The 19,800-nt window shown below is 48.1% G+C and overlaps 1 protein-coding gene across 3 annotated transcripts in view; it reads right to left on the bottom strand.

Moving 5' to 3' along the window:
- The window catches only part of EXTL3 (exostosin like glycosyltransferase 3), a 223,548-nt gene extending 204,715 nt beyond the window's left edge, over nt 1–18,833 (bottom strand). For 2 of the 3 annotated variants that reach the window (XM_073335627.1, XM_073335629.1), the window contains exon 1: nt 18,622–18,832. The gene's annotated coding sequence lies outside the window, so the exon portion shown is untranslated. Of the gene's footprint in view, nt 1–18,621 lie in introns of all 3 variants that reach the window. The other variant, XM_073335633.1, reaches the window with a different exon arrangement.
- Between the last annotated feature and the right edge of the window lie 967 nt (nt 18,834–19,800).

Here is a 19,800-nt window from a genome sequence, read left to right as displayed (position 1 = left end):
ACAGACTTCCTTTGTGACCTTGGGCAAGTCATTTAATTTACCCTGTGCCTCAGGTCCCCATCTGTAAAATTGGGACAACACTACCCTTCCACACAGGGCTGCTTTGAGGAAATAATTCATTACAGATTACAAGGTACTCAAATACCATGGTGACAAGGACTATAGATGTAAATATATAGAGATAAAAAAATTAGACAAAAGCCAAATTGGAATGCATTTTGTATTTTGAAAAATTCTACTTAAATATATTTTTAGTTCCTTCTGTGATACTGAGTGAACTATCTGTCTGCTAATGTATTTAAAAATCACACAGTGACATTCAAAATTTCTATAGTGCTTATTCTAAAGCAATAATATTTGCCTGTGATTTTCTAAAATGTGTCTTTGCACCTATGTAGCGTGGGAAATCATGATCATGGTGTCAAGACTGACAAATGTGTTTGCAGCTTTGGTTTCCCAGAGGGCCATGCTTGTCGCTTCACAAAGAAAAAGCAACAGAAAGCTCTATCTACTGTCCAAAAATCTGGGGCCTAATAGTATTCAGAAGCATTCCCTAATGACATAAATTGGTTCGTCTCTAAGGTGCCACAAGTACTCCTTTTCTTCTAGTGACATAAGGCTAAGCCAGGGTGGCCAACCTGAGCCTGAGAAGGAGCCAGAATTTACCAATGTACATTGCCAAAGAGCCACAGTAACACATCAGCAGCCCCGGTCAGCTCCCCTACCCCGCTCCCACCGCCTCCTACACACCGGCAGCCCCGCCGATCAGCGCCTCCCGATCAGCTGGTTCGTGGCATGCAGGAGGCTCTGCGGGGGAGGAGTGAGGGTATGGCAGGCTCCGGGGAGGGGGCGGGAAGGGGTGGAGCGGGGGCAGGGCCTCTGGCAGACTCAGGGGTTGAGCCGTGAGCACCCCCCGGCCTATTGGAAAGTTGGCGCCTGTAGCTCCAGCCCCGGAGTCGGTGCCTGGACAAGGGGCCGCATGTTAACGTCTGAAGAGCCGCATGGGGCTCCGGGGCCACAGGTTGGCCACCCCTGGGCTAAGCCATCAATTACTGCAAAACTGAAACCTCCATTTAATAAAATAAAATAAGTCAGGCCAGTGGCTCTCAACCTGCCCAGACTACTGTACCCCTTGCAGGAGTCTGATTTGTCTTGAATACTCCCCAAGTTCCACCTCTCTTAAAAATTACTTGCTTACAAAATCAGACATAAAAATCCAAAGAAGTGTCACAGCGCACTACGACTGCAACATTGCTGACTTTCTCATGCTTACCATCCAATGATGAAATAAATCAACTGAAATATAAACATTGCTCTTACGTTTCAGCGTATAGTATATAGGGCAGTATAAATAAGTCACTGGCTGTATGAAATTTTAGCTTGTCCTGACTTCACTGGTGCATTTTATGTAGCCTGTTGTAAAAGCAGGCAAATATCTAGACGAGCTGATGGCCTCTGGTTGAGAACCACTGAGTTAGGCTACAGGGTTGCAAAGATAACCTTCCGAATATGAACCAGTGCAGTGCTGTCCTTCGAGAGTCTGCTGCTGCTGTTTATAACTCTCCCAGCCAGCAGAGTGAATTTGACAAAGCTACGAGCCAGTTAAATTTCTACTATTAGGAATGCAGAGGGCAGCAATTAAATGGAGAGCAATCATGTGATCTTAAAGTCTGAATCAGAGCCAAGCACTGGAGCTCTTAGTGGAGGACATTCACCAAAACAGAGGCTGACAAGAGGGGAGCCAAATAAAAGGACAAAAAGGAAATGAGCTTTTAGCTTTAGCATATATGGGTGGAGGGAGGAGTATGCTCAAGTGGGAAAAGCACAATCTCGGGAGCCAGGAACTCTAATCCCACTGACTTGCTATTTGGCCATGGGAAAATCATGGCACTTCTGTGCCTCACTTTTCACATCTGTGAAATGGAACGAATTTTATTTCCCTACTTCCTTGAGGCCTTCTGAATCTTAATTCATAAGCATTGATAAAGTGCTTTGAGATCTTCTGACAGGTGGCTCCACGACAGCATAATCATAACTGAAAACATCTCCTAACTGAGTGAGAACAAACAATTTGCCCTCCCCGGCAAATGATACATACACAATGACATTCCACAGAAAATATTATGACTAAGGTTTAATTTGACTGGATTTAGACTCCACAAGAAGTCTTCCTCTTTGTCTCTAATAGAAGATAGTCAAGGAAGCTACAAGCTTTATGTCCTACAGGTTTTTTGTTTGTTTGTTTGTTTTAAATAAAAGGTGGATTCCTAGATTACTGTTGTACTTGAGGCAGTGGAAGAAGCTGAATAGAATACATCATAAAAAGATGCCACTGGGATCAGTTAAATCCAGCAATGGAAAGCACTGAGAAACGCTGGAGCCAAAACATAAAACTGGATTTAACTGGACATGTTCCATGGCAGGATGTCAATAAAAAGGGAACCTCATAAAGTAACAGCAATGTGGCTTATTGGTGCAGCCAATAAAGAAAGTGCTATTGGCCAGATACTCAGGTGAAGTAAATCAGTGTAGTTGTATTGAAATCAATGGAGTGATGCTGATTTATGTCAGCTGAGGCTCTGGCCCTGTATATGTAAACTCAGTCATAACCCCCTTCCCCCACCCCCAACACGTTGAGCCATAAAATTAATGAGAACTTTGCCTGTATATAGCACTGTTCATCTTCAAAGAGCTCTAGAACGATCAATAAGACTCTTCGCATCCTCTTGAGGTAAAGGCATTTTATGAAAGGGGAAACAGAGCCACAGGTTAAGCTATCTGCCCATGGCTACAGAATGAGACTATTAAAACCAAGATCACAGGGCAGAAGTTCCTGGCTCCCAGTCGCAGTCTCATACCGCTAGGCAGAAATTATCAGATTATTTAAGCAGCACAAGGGAGGTCACAGATTTATAGACTCCAAGGCCAGAAGGAACTGTTGTGATCATCTAGTCCAGTGGTCTCCAAAGTTTTTGGATCGTGCACCCCCACGGTGCTGCCAAAGCAAGGAGAGGGGAAGACCTACCACAGGAATGCAGAGCTGCCGCCGAAGGGAAAAAAAAGGCAGAGTGCTATCCCGCAGTGCTCCTCCTGCCGCGCACCTCCGGGATCCTCTGGCGCACCCCACTTTGGAGACCACTGATCTAGTCTGACCTCCTGATAACGCAGGCCAGAGACCTGCCTCACAATAATTCCTAGACCGATCTTTTAGAAAAACATCCAATCTTGATTTTAAGATGGTCAGTGATAGAAAATCCACCAAGACCCTTTGTAATTTTTTCCATTTATTAATTACTCTCACTGTTGAAAATGTACTCCTTATTTTCTGTCTGAATTTCCAGCCATTGGAACATGCGATACCTTTCTCTGCTAGAGTGAAGAGCCCATGATTAACTATTTGTTCCCCATCTAGATACTGATAGACAGGAATCAAGTCACCCCTTAACCTTGTCTTTTTTAAGCTAAATAGTGCAGTATACTCAAAGCACCAATTCTCCACTGCCTTAGACCTTGACTCATCATTTACGCATATGCAAAGTTAGAGTGAACCATTAGCACCAGTGTGAATGAAAGCAGAATTCTGATTCAGTAGCATTTTATACCCACTTTGTACTGGGATAAATGGTGCACGGCAGTGCAAGATTCAGCTCCATAGGTGAAATCCTGGCTTCACCTAAATCAATGGGAGTTTTGAAGCTGACTTGGATTTCATTCACATATTTTAACCTGAAAAACAAGGGAGCAGAGTCTATAGTAGTTTATAGGAACGGCAAATCAGCATTCTATTCTCAGCTCTACTACTCATGTATTGTGCAATCATGATCAAGTTACTGAACATCAGATTCCCCCATCATCAAATGGAGAAAACAGCAATCTGACAGCGATGTTGCAAGACTGAATTAATGTTTGTGAAGCTTCCTTGAAGGAAAGATGCTACAGAAGAGCTAAGCGTTACTGCTACTACTACCCTGCTCAGAGAATAAGTCACCAGGGGAGACCAGAGCTGGAGTATAGGTGATGCGTGGGGGGAGGCAGAAGATGTGGGGTCACATGCCCCCCCACCCCCCTCCAGATTTGCTGCTTGGCTTGTATTGAGCCTGCTCCATAACACTGCTGAAGCCAGGGGCTCTCACTCTGAGCCCCCCTCTCACACACACACCCTCTCTCACTATCTGCAGGCGTGGGTGGTCTCTAAACTGGATAGTTTAATTTACAATATATATCATGAGTGGAATAAAAATAAGCAGCTAAAGAGGAGGGGGGGGGACTCCAAGATGTCTTTGTTAGTTCTAAGTATTCAGGGAGAAAAGAGTTATTATTTGAGGTCCAGATTATTCATGAACTTTCAACAAATGCAGATCTGCCATTGCTACAAATTCACAAGCAGCTACTGAGACAAATGGATGTAATTTCTGTAATTTCATCTGTTGCAACTGCAAGCCAGAACAGAGGGTTTAACTAGCTTTTGCTTTGTGCTTAGCTTCATTTCTGAGTCCTGCAACTAGACACATTGTCATAGTGAAAATTTGCTTAGGTTTGCATGTTAGTAGGTATGGCTTTGGCTAGGCTAAGCTTTACAATGTAGAGTTGACCACTCATTGTACGGGTTTGGTGAAACCAATTTTTTAATGAGGGATCATCTTGTTGCTTGCAGCCTATGTTAAAGCCACTAGTTCTATGGAAAAGATATCCTCAAAATGAACAGTTGGCTGCACATTTTGTTATAGTATCTTTCTTTTTTCTTTAAATGTTGCTTCCAAGTTTGCAACAGCTGGCATGAGATCTTTCCTTTGGTTTAGACAGAGTCAATTTTCATCTGGTCTTTCTCTTGAAAGTATCACCCTGATTTGTATTGTCTTTTCCTTTTGAATTTTCAGTTCTCCCTTCTCTGGGTTCCATGCGTGCACGCTCTCATGTTTTTTAATCTCCTATACCTCTTATTAAGAGTTTCTTCATTCATTCACACACACACACACACACTTTTGCTGAGAGAAAACAATAGGACGCAGGGGAAGTCCCACTAGAAGGAAACATTAAAGACCTCAGGCCCAGAACTAGCTGAAGCCTTTAGCCCACTGCCTGAAAGAATCAGTGCAGGACTGGTGATCTCCAATTCCCACTGAACTACAAGCTTCCCCAGCCCCAGTCTCCACTGGGTCCTAACAGCAAACCGTGGGGGCTGTTTTTAAACAGATCAGTAGGTGTAATGCCAATGACGAGTTCCGGCCTGAAAAAGGAGTGATGGGCACTGCCCAGCGAGATGACACAAGGCACATGGGGAGAGGGGCTGTTAAACCCAGACATCAGTTTAAATTGGAAGCTCTTTGGGGTATGGATCCCCTTTTTGTTCTGTGTTTGTACAGCAGCTAGCTCAGCAGGGTCCCAGCCCGTGGCTGAGGTTCAAATAAGGTTGCCAACCCTCACGGTTTCGCCGGGAGTCTCCTGCAATCAGGCTCTATCTCCCAGAGGCTACTGCAGCCAAACCCAGAGATTTTGGGCGCTAACAGTCCGGCAGCACAGTGGGGCTCAGACAGGCTTCTGGAAGCAGCCAGCACCATCCTTGCAGCCTCTGGGAGGGGGGGGTAGAAGGGTACCTGCACACTACCCCACCCCGAGCGCCGACTCCGCAGCTCCCATTGGCTGGGAACTGTGCCCAATCAGAGCTGCGGGGGCAGTGCCTACGGGCAGGGGCAGCGTGCAGAACTCCCTGCCCCCCCACCACCTAGGAGCCGCTGCCAGAGGGATGTGCCGGTCACTTTCAGGAGCTGCCCGAGGTAAGCGCTGCCCCCTTCACCCCAAACCCCTGCTCCAGCCCAGAGCCCACACCGAAACTCCCTCCCAGAGCCCGCACCCCAAACCCCTGCTCCAGGTTTAGCTCAGAGCCCCCTCCCACATCCAATCTCCCTATCAGAGCCCGCACCCCAACTCCCTGCCCCAGGCTCAGCCCGAAGCCACCTCCTACACTCCGAACCCCTCAATCCCATCCCCCAGCCCAGAGCCTGCAACCCTTCCCATACTTCAACCCCCTGCCCCAGCCCAGTGAAAGTGAGTGAGGGTGGGGGAGAGTGAACAATGAAGGGAGGGGGGCTAGAGTGAGTGCGGGCGGGGCCTTGGAGAAGGGGCGAGGCAAGGATGTTTGGGTTTGTGCCATTAGACAGTTGGCAACCGTAGGCTCCAAGGTGCTGCGGTAATACAAATAATAAAAACCAAAGAGGGAAAAATGTGGATGGTGGTGTGGGTACAGGATCAAAACAAGGGATCCAGTGGGGGGTGACACCAAGCATAGGAAAGTGGACAAAGCCTGCTGCTCCGTGAAGGAGCCCAAGGACTCAGCCAATGCTACCCACAGGAATTCTGTCTGGAAGCATGCACAGACAAAGGACCGTTAAAGGACCCCAACATTCGGGGAGAACCCTCCTGGCCAGCATCCTCCTCCTGTTCTAATGGATGGCCACCTTGGCCAGCACCAGGCAGCCAATGGAAAGGTCACAAAAGTGCCAGATCAACAGTCCCAGACACTGCAAACTTCTGTTTATCCACAGCGCAAGCAGCAGTCGTGAGAACTCCCCACACTGCCTCTAAGTGGGTCTGCTTTGATCGGAAAGAACTACGTCTAGCAGTAATAGACGAAGTTAGTCTCCATGATGTATTAAGTCTGTGGCCTCCCACCCACCCGGGACAGACAATAAGGTGCCAATTTGTGCCAACTCTAATGTAGACACTTGTCCAATGTGTGCTGAACAGTGACCTTCCAACTCATTATACACAGACCATGTACCATCAGGTGGTGACATCCACAGATCACTATTTACCTCAGCTTGACTCAAATCAGTGACCTAGAGAGGTCCCATTGCCAATGGCCTCGGCCATCAAGTTATTTCCTCTTTTTAGAAAACTGCTTCAACACACTGAGAATTATTTTCCCCCTTGGTTAATAGCACCATTGTCCCTATTTTTTTCCTCTTTTAACCTCAGAGAAGGGAAAAAGGCCCAATTCAGAGTTCGCCTTGTGTTCCTGATCAATAAGCAGGCTGCCTGAAGTTACACGACCCCTTTACAGTTTTGAGGGTAGTCATAGGATTGATTTGGCCAGCAATAAAAGGACAGAACACTTATGCTCAAAGCTTGTGCCAAGCCACAAAGAGTCAAGATAGATAACGTAATGAGCTGGCTAGTGTATATATGTACTACTTCCCCCTACCTCCTGGAAAACACGTGACAGATATTGAAAGCGTGACGGATGTTCATCACATTGTTTGATGCCCTACTACAGTGGTTTTCAACCTGTGGTCCACAGACTCCTAGCGGTCCGCGGACTATGTCTAAGGTTTCTAAAGGGGTCCACACCGCCATTCAAAATTTTTTAGGGGGCCTGCAAATGGAAAAAACTGTTGAAAAACACTGCACTACCGGATGGCGCTCAGAGACTATGGTGAAAGCACAGTGTAAGAACCTTTACAGAACAGAATCAGAACTGCTCAGATGTATGTCACAAGTCCTGTACTGCTAAACACATAATGGAGATTTTCCTTTAGCACAAAAGACAAGGGCCTCTTTGAGCAGAAAGCCTCGGTCCTGTCTTCTGCTGAAGTGAACTTCCTAGTGACCACAGACTGCAACCAAGTGACAAACAGGAAGTGTTTAGGTGGACACAGATTTATTACAACATGCAGAAGCATTAAGATCTGCCTCCCTCAGACCCTCATCTAAGTTAGGAAAATGATGAACTACAGTCACTGTGATGCGATATGTTGATGAATGAAGAATATTCTACCCCCGTCTCCACATTTCAGTGATAGGTTTGAGACCAGGCAGCAATATCATCCCTTGTAATTGATGAGCTCAGATGTTTTCACCCTTAATATCTATATTATTTAATTACATACATCCGAAGTCGGAACTTCCCCAGTGGGTAAAATTATCCAAAAGACAACCAGTCTGCTGGAGAGTTTTATTACCAGACCAGAAGAAGAAATGAGGGTGTTCACCCAGCAGCTGTGAAGAGGTCGGTTCCATGATAGGAAGCTATCTATGACGAAAACATCTCCCCCTTGTTTTATTGTAGCTCTGCCCTAGCAGCCATGTAGTTACAGCTGTGACATGACATGTCCAATGTAAGCTCCTATTTCCAGGGGTCAGAATAACCTAGGGGTGGGGAGGAGAAAAACACTCCACACTTTTTGAGGCTGAAATGTCTCCTGCTCATTCTCAGTCCAGAAGCTAATTTCTTTTTGTTTTTAAAAGTTTGATAACTCTGCATCAGCCAAGTCGATTCTTATCTGAACGTGTTGGTGATGGAGAGGCTTTTTAACTAGTTGAAGTTTTTAGTTCCTTTTGTTTTTCACAACACTGCAAGTGGGCAGCACAGCTGAGAATAGGTTGTGTGTCCCTGTTGAAACCATTAGAGAACATATTGCCTCTTTGCGGGGAAAAATATTTATCCTTCCTGTACTCCTTAAAAAGGCAGGTCAACTAGGAGCAAACATTTATCAGTCTCAATTGAATTGAGTGTTCCCACACACCTCTGATTTCTGCAGAGTCAGCTGGATTTAAAAGACAATGTGGGTCACCTTTGAAGTATTTCCATACTTCATTGTGCAAGCTCCTAATCGCTACAATATATTTTTCACGTCTTCAATGGGAATTATGATCCAGCTTAATGTGGTGGATTTATACATGTTTCCCCTTGAAAGCGAGAGCTATAGAATTAAATTTCTTTCACTTACGTAGATATAATTCACTCCAAAAGAAAACTCCAAGAAACTTACAAGCCTCTCAAAAGAAGGATTTATAACAGATTGTCCTTCTCCGTCTTTTCCCTTAGCTGAGACAATACATGCAGTAGCATAATTGTCTTTTAAGTAGCTCCATAGTGACACAGGGGACAATGCAACTGAAACCTTGCAAAGATTTATATAGGTTTTAATCTTGCCTTCAGGGGTTTAAATGCTACCACCACAGCCCCCCAAGGTGCTTGGGCCCCACTGAACCCAGAAGTAGCAGTTCAACAGGAGCCTGAGACAGCTGGCCCATGAGGGAAGAGGAGAGAAGGCAGCTGATGTGAAAACAGGCCACACTCAGCTGAAGAGGAGTGAGCTAGGCAGAGACCAGTTGCCTGTGGAGAAACAGGCACAAATGCAGCCACTGCTAAGCAGAAAGCTTGGCGGAAAGGTCTTGGAAAAGAGAAGCGGGAACGTTAGGGGATGAAGGAGTTTGGAAAGAGAAGCGTTCATCTGAGCATGTGAGGGGACAGTTGGAAGAGAGAGCGTATAGTTTTGTTTTGTTTTTTAAAAAACAACCCTAAGGGAAACATTTCAAGGCAGGAACATGAGCCAATTTTGCAGAACTGGGAGTGGTTTTGGCTTCTAAGGTTTGGCTTGAAATGATTTTCAACAACAGATTTTTCTTTTCAAGGATTTGCATGTGATACATGTTACATTATTACAACCACTGGGGTCTGCTTGGGCTCGATTATACTGTCAGTTGCATACAACGCTTATTGCTCCCGTGGGAGTTACCAGTGCTGCCAACCCCAGGTGTTCAAAAAACAAGTCAGGACCAAAATATAATGAAGGGGAAAAAAAAGTGGGGCTCCTTTTCTTTGCCTTCTGGGTTTTCAGCCTTGGGGAGGGAGGTAACTTTTGTAGTTCTCCTCTGCAATCTTGCACTTTTTTTTAGCTTTCCTTTGCAACCAAGAGGGCTAAAAATAGAAGCTGAAAATTTTGCATAGTCACATGACTCCAGGAGCTGGAGCTTTTGTTATTTCTTAAACAACCACAAGGCTCACAATAAAACCATGAACGTCGGAAACACCGGGTTGCACTTGAACACAGCAGCCAAGGTAATGTTTAGTTCACTCAGATGCAATTGCATTGCTAACAAGTTTGGCTGCAGCTGCCCCATCAGATATTTATTTCTGAGTCTACAGTATATCTTGGACCCCAGTTTGGGCCTTATGTGTGTGGCCAAGGCGGGGTCAGAACCATTCAAAGTTGTGTAGCAAACTGCTTTTCTCCACAGAAACTTGTTAAGGTGACTTTTTTTTTTAAAAAAAAAAAGCTTGTTCACCCAGTTAAAATTAAAACAAATTTCCATCCTCACCCCATTCCCCCTCCACACCTGAAAAAGTTGTGGGGAGGGGAAAGGCACTATCTTATTGAGGATTAGCCACTCAGAGTTTGATCATTTTAAAAGGCAGCCTGTTTTCGAGGTTAGGCTTAGGAGCCATTGGCCATTATCTTTGAAAACTCGTGGCGAACCGGGGAAGTCCCGGATGACTGGAAAAAGGCTAATGTAGTGCCAATCCTTAAAAAAGGGAAGAAGGAGGATCCTGGGAACTACAGGCCAGTAAGCCTCACTTCAGTCCCCGGAAAAATCATGGAGCAGGTCCTCAAAGAATCAATCCTGAAGCACTTACATGAGAGGAAAGTGATCAGGAACAGTCAGCATGGATTCACCAAGGGAAGGTCATGCCTGACTAATTTAATTGCCTTCTATGATGAGATTACTGGTTCTGTGGATGAAGGGAAAGCAGTGGATGTATTGTATCTTGACTTTAGCAAAGCTTTTGACACGGTCTCCCACAGTATTCTTGTCAGCAAGTTAAGGAAGTATGGGCTGGATGAATGCACCATAAGGTGGGTAGAAAGTTGGCTAGATTGTCGGGCTCAACGGGTAGTGATCAATGGCTCCATGTCTAGTTGGCAGCCGGTGTCAAGTGGAGTGCCCCACGGGTCGGTCCTGGGGCCGGTTTTGTTCAATATCTTCATAAATGATCTGGAGGATGGTGTGGATTGCACTCTCAGCAAATTTGCGGATGATACTAAACTGGGAGGAGTGGTAGATACACTTGAGGGCAGGGATAGCATACAGAGGGACCTAGACAAATTGGAGGATTGGGCCAAAAGAAATCTGATGAGGTTCAATAAGGGTAAGTGCAGGGTCCTGCACTTAGGACGGAAGAACCCAATGCACAGCTACAGACTAGGGACCGAATGGCTAGGCAGCAGTTCTGCGGAAAAGGAGTTCTGCAGTTCTGCGGCCAAGAAGGCCAATGGCATTTTGGGATGTATAAGTAGGGGCATAGCGAGCAGATCGAGGGACGTGATCATCCCCCTCTATTCGACATTGGTGAGGCCTCATCTGGAGTACTGTGTCCAGTTTTGGGCCCCACACTACAAGAAGGATGTGGATAAATTGGAGAGAGTCCAGCGAAGGGCAACAAAAATGATTAGGGGTCTGGAACACATGACTTATGAGGAGAGGCTGAGGGAACTGGGATTGTTTAGTCTGCAGAAGAGAAGAATGAGGGGGGATTTGATAGCTGCTTTCAACTATCTGAGAGGTAATTCCAGAGAGGATGGTTCTAGACTATTCTCAGTGGTGGAAGAGGACAAGGAGTAATGGTCTCAAGTTGCAGTGGGGGAGGTTTAGGTTGGATATTAGGAAAAACTTTTTCACTAGGAGGGTGGTGAAACACTGGAATGCATTGCCTAGGGAGGTGGTGGAATCTCCTTCCTTAGAAGTTTTTAAGGTCAGGCTTGACAAAGCCCTGGCTGGGATGATTTAATTGGGTATGGGTCCTGCTTTTGAGCAGGGGGTTGGACTAGATGACCTCCTGAGGTCCCTTCCAACCCTGATATTCTATGATTCTATGTCTAAATCTTTCTTGTGAAACCAAAATGAAAAACATAATTCTTTCAAAAACAAATTCTTCCCTCGACCTAGCTACCACCTGTCGGGGAGGTGGATTATCTACGCTGACAGGAGAACCCTGTGTTGGCATAGATAATGTCTACACTGAAGCGCTAGAGAGGCGCAGCTATGCCACTGTAGCATTTTAAGTGTAGACAGGCCCTTAGACCAGTGGTTTTCAACCTTTTTTCATACACAGATCTTTAAAAAATTTCAAATGTCACTGTCGGACCCTTTGGAAATCTTAGACATAGTCTGCAGACCCCACAGGCCGCAGACCACAGGTTTCAAACCACTGTTCTGTGGTAACAACAAACTTTCGTGGACCCCTCACACATAGTCTGTGGATCCCCAAGGGTCTGCTGACCACAGGCTGCAAACCACTGCCTTAGGCTCTGAGAGCCTGATCTGCAAGGTGCTTAGTTCCTCCTGAGAGAGACAGAGCAACTTCCATTTACTGATGGGACTTGAAGTCACCAAGAACATTCAGCACCAGATAGCATCGAGTCCTTATACGAGTTTGGAACAATTTTCTGCCAAAGTTTGTTAATGGTGCTAGTTACGTTCCCTTTCAGAACTTGCTGGTTATTGAATTTCTCCGACTTCTGAGACAATTCTGTTGCTTTTTAAACTATCTTCTAAAAAACTGGGGAGGGAGGACTTTAAAAGGATGGCAGCGCAGTAGGTATTAAATAAACATCTCATCTATATTTAAAACTGGGTTTGATCTTTACTGTTTTCATTCCATCCTCCACGTCTTGACTTGTAATTTCTTCTGTTGCTTGTGTGTGTGGTGGGTTGGATTGGGTTTTTTAAACATACTGCTTCAACTAATTTTTTGATCAATTATTAAAAACATTGCTCTCCTTTTTCATTCTCTGCTCCCAACAGAAAGTGCAGCTGGAAAGAAAGTTGAACTGGAAAGATTATTTTAAAACAAAATATTTTGAAAAGAAATCCTACAATCCCAGGACAACAACAGAAAATATCTTTAATGATGGAAGTTACAGCTTCGGCCCCCATCCTGCAATCAGACTGAAAGCCAGCAAACCTCTTTACTGGGGATCTGCCCAAGTGGATCTGATTACAGGATTGGTGGCATAATTTTAAAAAAACAAATGTATTGACCCTTCCCGTACGTTTTCCTGCATTACTGTCAGCATCAGTAATGCTGTAACAAATCCTTGGCCGCGTTGGAATTTCATGACTGCCACTGCACTCGGCACCGAGAACTTCATGGCGACAAGAAAGACAGGACTCAGATCTTTGTGTCCCCAAAGCACATGAGGGAAGGCAGCGTGAGAAACAAGAGCTAAAAGGAAATTTGTTACCATATGAATACCGTGCCAGCAGTGCTCGGCGCATGTTTTGCTACAGTCCTGTCAGAGAACCTACAATCTGAACGGACAACACGCAGTCAGAGGAAGTGGGGTGGGACGTAACGAAGAGGGCTGTGATTGAACAGCGAAGTTAAGCATACATCACTCACCCAGCGCCTACACTCGCACTGTGTTCACCTAAGTAGGTTGACCACGGCTCTGCATCACGTGGGGAGCTGGTGATATTGTGCCACTGTAACAGGACTGTTAGATTGGCAGGAGACAAATTTGAGTGTAGACACTGGCATATCTCAGCCGAAGCCAGCGGACTTACGTCGACCTAACTTTGTAGCGTAGACCAGACTTAATTCTGGTTGTTGGGTTAGTGTGTGGGGGCTGGGGTGCGTCAGTGTCCTGTGATATACAGATCGAAATAGATGATCTGGAGGTCCCTTCGGGCCTTGAATTCTATGACTATGTTAGTTCAAAGATTTTATTTGATGTTTTTAAATCAAAGTACTGTTATTTAAGAGAGAATCTCCATTAACAGGTAGCAGTACAGAGTCTATGGCAGCGTGGAACAGTTCCAATTCCATCCACTGGAGGATGGTAGTACACATACAATGACCAATTCATTGCGATATCAGCACTCATATAGCACTTCACAACTTCAAAGCACTACGCAATTAATAGCCGCAACGACCAAGTAGTATTATTTCCCATTTAATAATGGGAACTAAGGCACAGAGGGAAACTGACATGCCCACGGTCACACAACAAATCAGTGTGAGAATCAAAATTAGAGCTCAAGAGTTTCTGGCTCCCAACCCTGTGCTCAACCCACACCTCTCGACAGGGAGTTAGACTAGCAAATGCATGTATGTAGGAATAAAAATTTAACCAATTTCAATGTGAGCCTTTCTAGTGCTCACACCCTGCACACAGATATCCGGGAGTCTGTGCATTCATAAAAAGAGCTGTAAGAGACATTGCCTCTTGTCTAGTCTCCAGTGTAGGATTGCTTCCAGCAACAGATTACTCAATGTTATGTCTAGTCTAGTCTTAAACGACCCAAGCAATGGGGCTTCCACCACTTCCCTTGGGAGACTGGTCCACAGCCTCCTAGGACTGAGTGTTACCAAGTTTAGGCTTGAATGGGCCAAATTCAGCATTAGTGTAATTCCACTGACATCAATTACATTCAGCACAAGGGAAACGTTTTCTGGTTATTGAGCCAAACTCAGAGCTGGCACAGACTAGGGTAAGCACAGAGTTGTCCCCACTTACACGACCTCCCTCTGCAGCACTTGCAAGAACAAAGCTGCACCCTGTTTGCATCCAGATCCACTTGTGTCTCCTAGTCGGACCTGCTGAGTGAAGATAAACGTCAACTCGCCCCATGCTGCTGCAGATGACTTGATGCAACTCCCTCCCCTCCACCTCAGGCACTTGGCTGGCAAGACCGAACTATTCAGGCAATGCATGGATGTGTGTGTAGATGGCAGCTCCAAAGCACCAGATAAGCCCTATGCATTTCTAACTACAGCGTTAGAACTGGGAAGCAGCGCTAGGAGTGCAGAGCCAGGACCTGGCTGAGCCACAGGCCAGGACTCTATGCTACTGCACAGGTCACCTGCCTGCTTCTCTGTGCGGAGTGGCCTCCCCCAGGCCAATTCATCACCCACCTTTGAAAGGAGATTTGAGATGCACCTGAAACAGTCTCCCCCACTCGACCCAGCACCCGTTTCAGCCTTCAAATCCCTACTCAAAATGCACTTTTCCAGGAGCCATTCCTTCCTTATTCTCCTCTCTGATGAGCTCTCCATACCCTCTTCATCTTATTTCACTCCAGCCAGGTCATCTAACGAAGCACCCCAGTCATAGGAGCAGAGGAAATGCCCTGTAGATAGCCCTCTGCTCTGATCTACGCCAATAGCCTGTTTTGACAGTGGCCAGAACCAGCCGCTTCCAAGGACAGCCCAAGAAACCCTGAAGTAGCCAGCTGGGGAATAACCAGCCTGCAGGAAAAGCGCCTTCCTGACCTTCACAGTTACAGAGTTTGGCGTCTGCTCTGAAGCATAAGGGCTCAATGTCCTTTTTCCACTCCTGCCTCTGTGCCCTCTTCTGCGTAACGTCCTTTGCACGAACAACCTCCCTATCCAGCCCCACCTTCGCCTTGGCCCTTTCCTCCTCCGGTCCCTATTTCAAACATACTTCTTCCAACAAGCTGGCCCACTGTAACCCTCCCCTCAGCAGGTGGCTGACATCCCCTAACTGTTCATTAACTAGACGAGTGCTCATTGCTTTTCGCTGCCTCCTTCGTATCGTCTACCTGGACTGGAAGGGAACCATGCCTTTCTCTGTGTCTGACCATCAACAGTGCCATACAAATAGGTAACCTGCCTCTCCTACATTGCGCAGGCTCTTGTGGATAGGAGATGTCTCGGACGCTGTCTTGCTGTATGAGCGCCATGCACGTGGACGGTGCCATGTCAATGATTTCTGGAAAGGATTCCAGCCTCATAGCAGAGTGTCCTCCCTCCGGCTTCCCCTTCTGCTGGCTCCTGGGCGGGTAGCCCTGCGGGAGTGGGAGAGGCACATTCCAGTGCTCTGCGGGAGTTCAAAGCTTGGTCAGACTCCAGCTTCCGGACCTGGCCAGGTCCTGCAGTGGTGGGCATGGCACAGGAACTTCTCTAAATCTTGCCAGAGAAAGGTGCCAGCTTCTTTGCTTTATAGCATCCACTGCCCTATGATCCCAGAGTGGCACAGAACATTAACTCTGCACCAAACTCTCGCCAGCACACCCAGCCCCGAATGGAATATAACAGCTACCACCACCACCACCAGTAATCACACTTGGCACTTACACAGCCCCTTTCATCTCAGGGTCTAACTGCTTTACGGACACCCCTGAGGGGCTGTTGTATTGGGACCTTGCAGCCAGCAGGACCTCAGCAAGTTGGTTTTAAAAAGTGAGGTGGGGAAGGAGGAGTGAAGGAAGAGCCTCTGAAAGACAGACTGCAGCTTCCTCAGAGGACAGGGAAGAAGTTTGTTCAGATGATTTTGTTTAAGACAATAAGAGACTGGAAACGAGTTTTAAAGGAAGATACTAGGTTGGACCATTTGCCCTTTAGTGAGCCCCAGTAGTCTGATGTGGTGGGAAAGATAAACAAATAAACCATGTGTTTCATGATGTAAGCTTCTGTCCTATTTTTGTTCCTGACAAAATTCCCTTTTTTCTTTTTTTAAATGTTGCTCTTTCTTGGTGCTTTCACACAGCTCTACAATTAAAAAAAAAAAACCCGTAGGTAATGTCTTGCTAATACGGCATTAGGCTTCTTCCAAATCTATCACCTCCAGACTCAGAGTTACAGGCCTATGCTGGAAGCATAATGTGCCAAGAGTACTGAGCCAGCAAGGGGGATGAGGGGAAAAGACAGAAGATTGTGCAATGACAGTGGGAGACTCGGAGTTCTGATTTTAGAAGCAGTATTATCTTCATTGAAAATAAATCAGAAGTGCCCTAATAATCCACATCCCAGCATGAGGAGTTAACATGAAAAGGAGATACAGATACCAATAAGAAGTGATGTGCAGGAGGAGGGATATCCTGAAACACCCATGTTCAAGCTAAAGGGAATTTGGGATAATTTTTCCATCCCCTCCTCTCTGGACATTGCTAAAATCATCCCTGCCAGGAAGGGCTTCTCTGCACCTCAAAAATGATTGCAAAAATCAAATTTTCCTTACTTTCCAAATGGCAAGGTTCTTTTAAAAGTAAGATTTGCCAGGGGAAGGATTCACTTGGGTTCGACTGTAACGTGACTGACTGCCATTCCCTTGCACTGAAGTGCTGTGTTATACCATCAACACGCTAACTGGACCAAAACCAGGGCTTGGTGAAGGGGTTGCAATCCTGAAGTTTCCCAAACTCCAGGTATTCGCTTTGACCCAAGCTTAATTTGACCCAGCATGATGGGTGGCTGTTGTTTTTTAAAAACAGAAACAAATTCCAAACTGCCCCCCCATTCAGAATTGGGGGAGGAGGAGACAAGAGTCTTACACTGCCTTATCTTTAAACACCAGAGAGCCCCGATCTGAGAAGTATGTAGCTGCTTGAGCTTGCTTTAAAAATACATAATGATATGAGAGTACCGCAGCAAACTCTGCAGACTTTCCCTCACAGCTATGGTGGTACCATAGTAGGGTGACCAGACGTCCCGATTTTATAGGGACAGTCCCGATATTTGGGGCTTTTTCTTATATAGGTGCCAATTACCAACCGTCCCCCCCGTCCCGATTTTTCACATTTGCTCTCTGGTCACCCTGTACCATACCCACTCCTAGAGCGCCCTGCACTGTTGATATATTGGGAACTAGCTCCTGTCAAAAAGAAAAGGAGTACTTGTGGCACCTTACAGACTAACCCATTTATTTGAGCATAAGCTTTCCTGAGCTACAGCTCACTTCATCTGAATGCATATTGTGGAAAGTACAGAAGATCTTTTTATACACACAAAGCATGAAAAAAATGGGTGTTTACCACTACAAAAGGTTTTCTCTCCCCCCCACCCCACTCTCCCGCTGGTAATAGCTTATCTAAAGTGATCACTCTCCTTACAATGTAATGTAATGTACTCAACATAGCTCCTGTCAGTGTTTGGCTTTTCCCATTGCTGACACACACACACACACAGAGCAAGAAAGTTCTCTACGGGACCGCCGGGCCAGCCACACCAATGTAAAAGGGAGTGGCGGGAGGGGAATAAGGAGGCTGCCCGGCAGATCTGGGAGCGGGGGGCCGGGCAGACAGACGGAAGCTGGGCTTCAGAGCGGCAGGGTCCCCCGCGCTCCCCGGGGGGCGGGAGACTCCAGGCCCGGGGGGCGGGAGACTCCAGGCCCGGGGGGCGGCTGCCCCCGCGTGCTTCGCTTTCCCCGGCGCCGGCTGGCAGCCTCTCGCTCCGCGCCGGCCCAAAGAAACCCGGCCAGCGAACAAGGCGGAGCGGAGCGACAGCGAGCCCGGAGCAGAGCGGCTTCGGGCGGGACGTTTCCCTGCCTCTGGGGCTCGCGCGTGGCTTTTTTTTTTTTTTGGGGGGGGGGGGGTTTACAAGACAAAAAAACAAAACAAAACAAAACACGACCCCCCCCCCGCCGCCGGCCGCGCTCCCGTCCTCGGAACGACTCGGCGTGGCAGCCGCCGCCCGCAGTCCCGCACACGCCGGGGGCCGGCTTCCCATCCCGCCCGTGCCCACCGCAGGGCACCGGGACACACGCCTGGGGGGGGGAGGGGGAGGGAGAAGAGTGCGCCCTGGCACGGACCCACACGCGCGTGCAACAAGCCCTAGCTCTTTACACCCGTGCGCCCTCCCCTGCGGCCACACACGAGCCAGCCGCCCGCCTCCCGCTCCGTGCGAAGCGGCCAGGGCTCCCCACCCCAGAGCCTCCGGCGGCAGGACAACCCCAACCGCGGCTCAGCCTGCCGCACCGGCCGACGCGCGCCCCCCATTCCTCCTCTCCCACCCCTCCGGCAGCCGCTGGGAGAGGGGAGCCATGTCCGGACAACCCCAGCCTCGCAAGCACGCGAGGCGAGCCCGCCTCCAGCCCTTACCTGCCGGCGGCGGGGAGCAGGGCCGCCAAGCGTGCAGGGCGCTGCAGGCGCCGGGGAGGCTGGTGGGCCGGCGGAGAAGGCTCGCGCCGCTTTCCCCGCCCGCCGGCCGCCCCCCGGCTCTCAGCTCCCTGGCGGCGGCGGCGGCGGCGGCGGCATTGTGCAACGATCCCCGGGCGCGGAGCCGGAGCCAGCGGCAGCCACCCGGCCCATGGTGCATTGTGGGAGGCCGCTGCGAACCAGCGAGGGGAAGGCGACTCCTGGCGGAGATGCGGGGCGGGTGGGGAAAGGCCGCGTTGCCCGGGGTCGGGTTGAAGCAAAGGGGGGGGCGTCCTGGCGGCGCTTCAGAGAGGGACACGTTTATTTGGGCCTAAGCTTTCGTGGGCTAAAAGCCCCTCGTTGTTTTTGCTGATACAGACTCGCGCGGCCACCCCTCTGGAAGAAGGGGGCTGAGGACTGTGGGCGCTGGGGAGGGGACATCGAATGGGCCCTTAGCCTGAGAGGGGACCCCCCCCCCCCCCACCGTGTGATCTATGCAGAACAGCCTCCATGATCAGACCCGCCTGGTGAAGGCAGAGGCCACCCCCTGTGAGCTTTAGAGTCAGTGGCTGTTTCCAGGCCTGGCTGTGTCACACCATTGTAGGTGCTGGGGGTTGGGGTGAGAGGCTCTGGAGGAACCACATTCAGGGCGAAGGAGGCCCACCTGAGGCAAGATACGCGGCCCCCACAGGGTGACCGTGTTTCCTTAAATTGAAAACGGGACACCGGGTACGTGACCGCGGCAGGCGTCTCAGGGTCAGCCCCGTGCTGCCTGGTGTCAAAGCTCGCCTGAGCCCCACCTCTCAGAGCTGGCCCAAGCCCTGCCAGGCGAGGCCGTCAGCCTGAACCAACGTCACAGATGTCATGACTTTTTTGGCAAAACTGGACATTGGTCCCACTGGCTCTTGTCCAAATTTTTCTCCACGCTAAATGGGATAGCAAATGGGACAAAGGCCCATTTTTGCCCCCCAAAAAAGTTGTGATGTCCAGGACCAAGCTTAAAAAGGGGACTGTCCCAGCCAAAACGAGACATATGGGCACCCCAGGTCAAACCGGGGAAAGACATAGTCTGGACTAAAAGAAAAGGAGTACTTGTGGCACCTTAGAGACTAACCAATTTATTTGAGCATAAGCTTTCGTGAG

This window comes from Lepidochelys kempii, chromosome 3, assembly GCF_965140265.1.
Source record: "Lepidochelys kempii isolate rLepKem1 chromosome 3, rLepKem1.hap2, whole genome shotgun sequence".
Lineage (NCBI taxonomy): Eukaryota > Metazoa > Chordata > Testudines > Cheloniidae > Lepidochelys > Lepidochelys kempii.
This window is presented reverse-complemented; position numbering and strand designations above follow the sequence as displayed.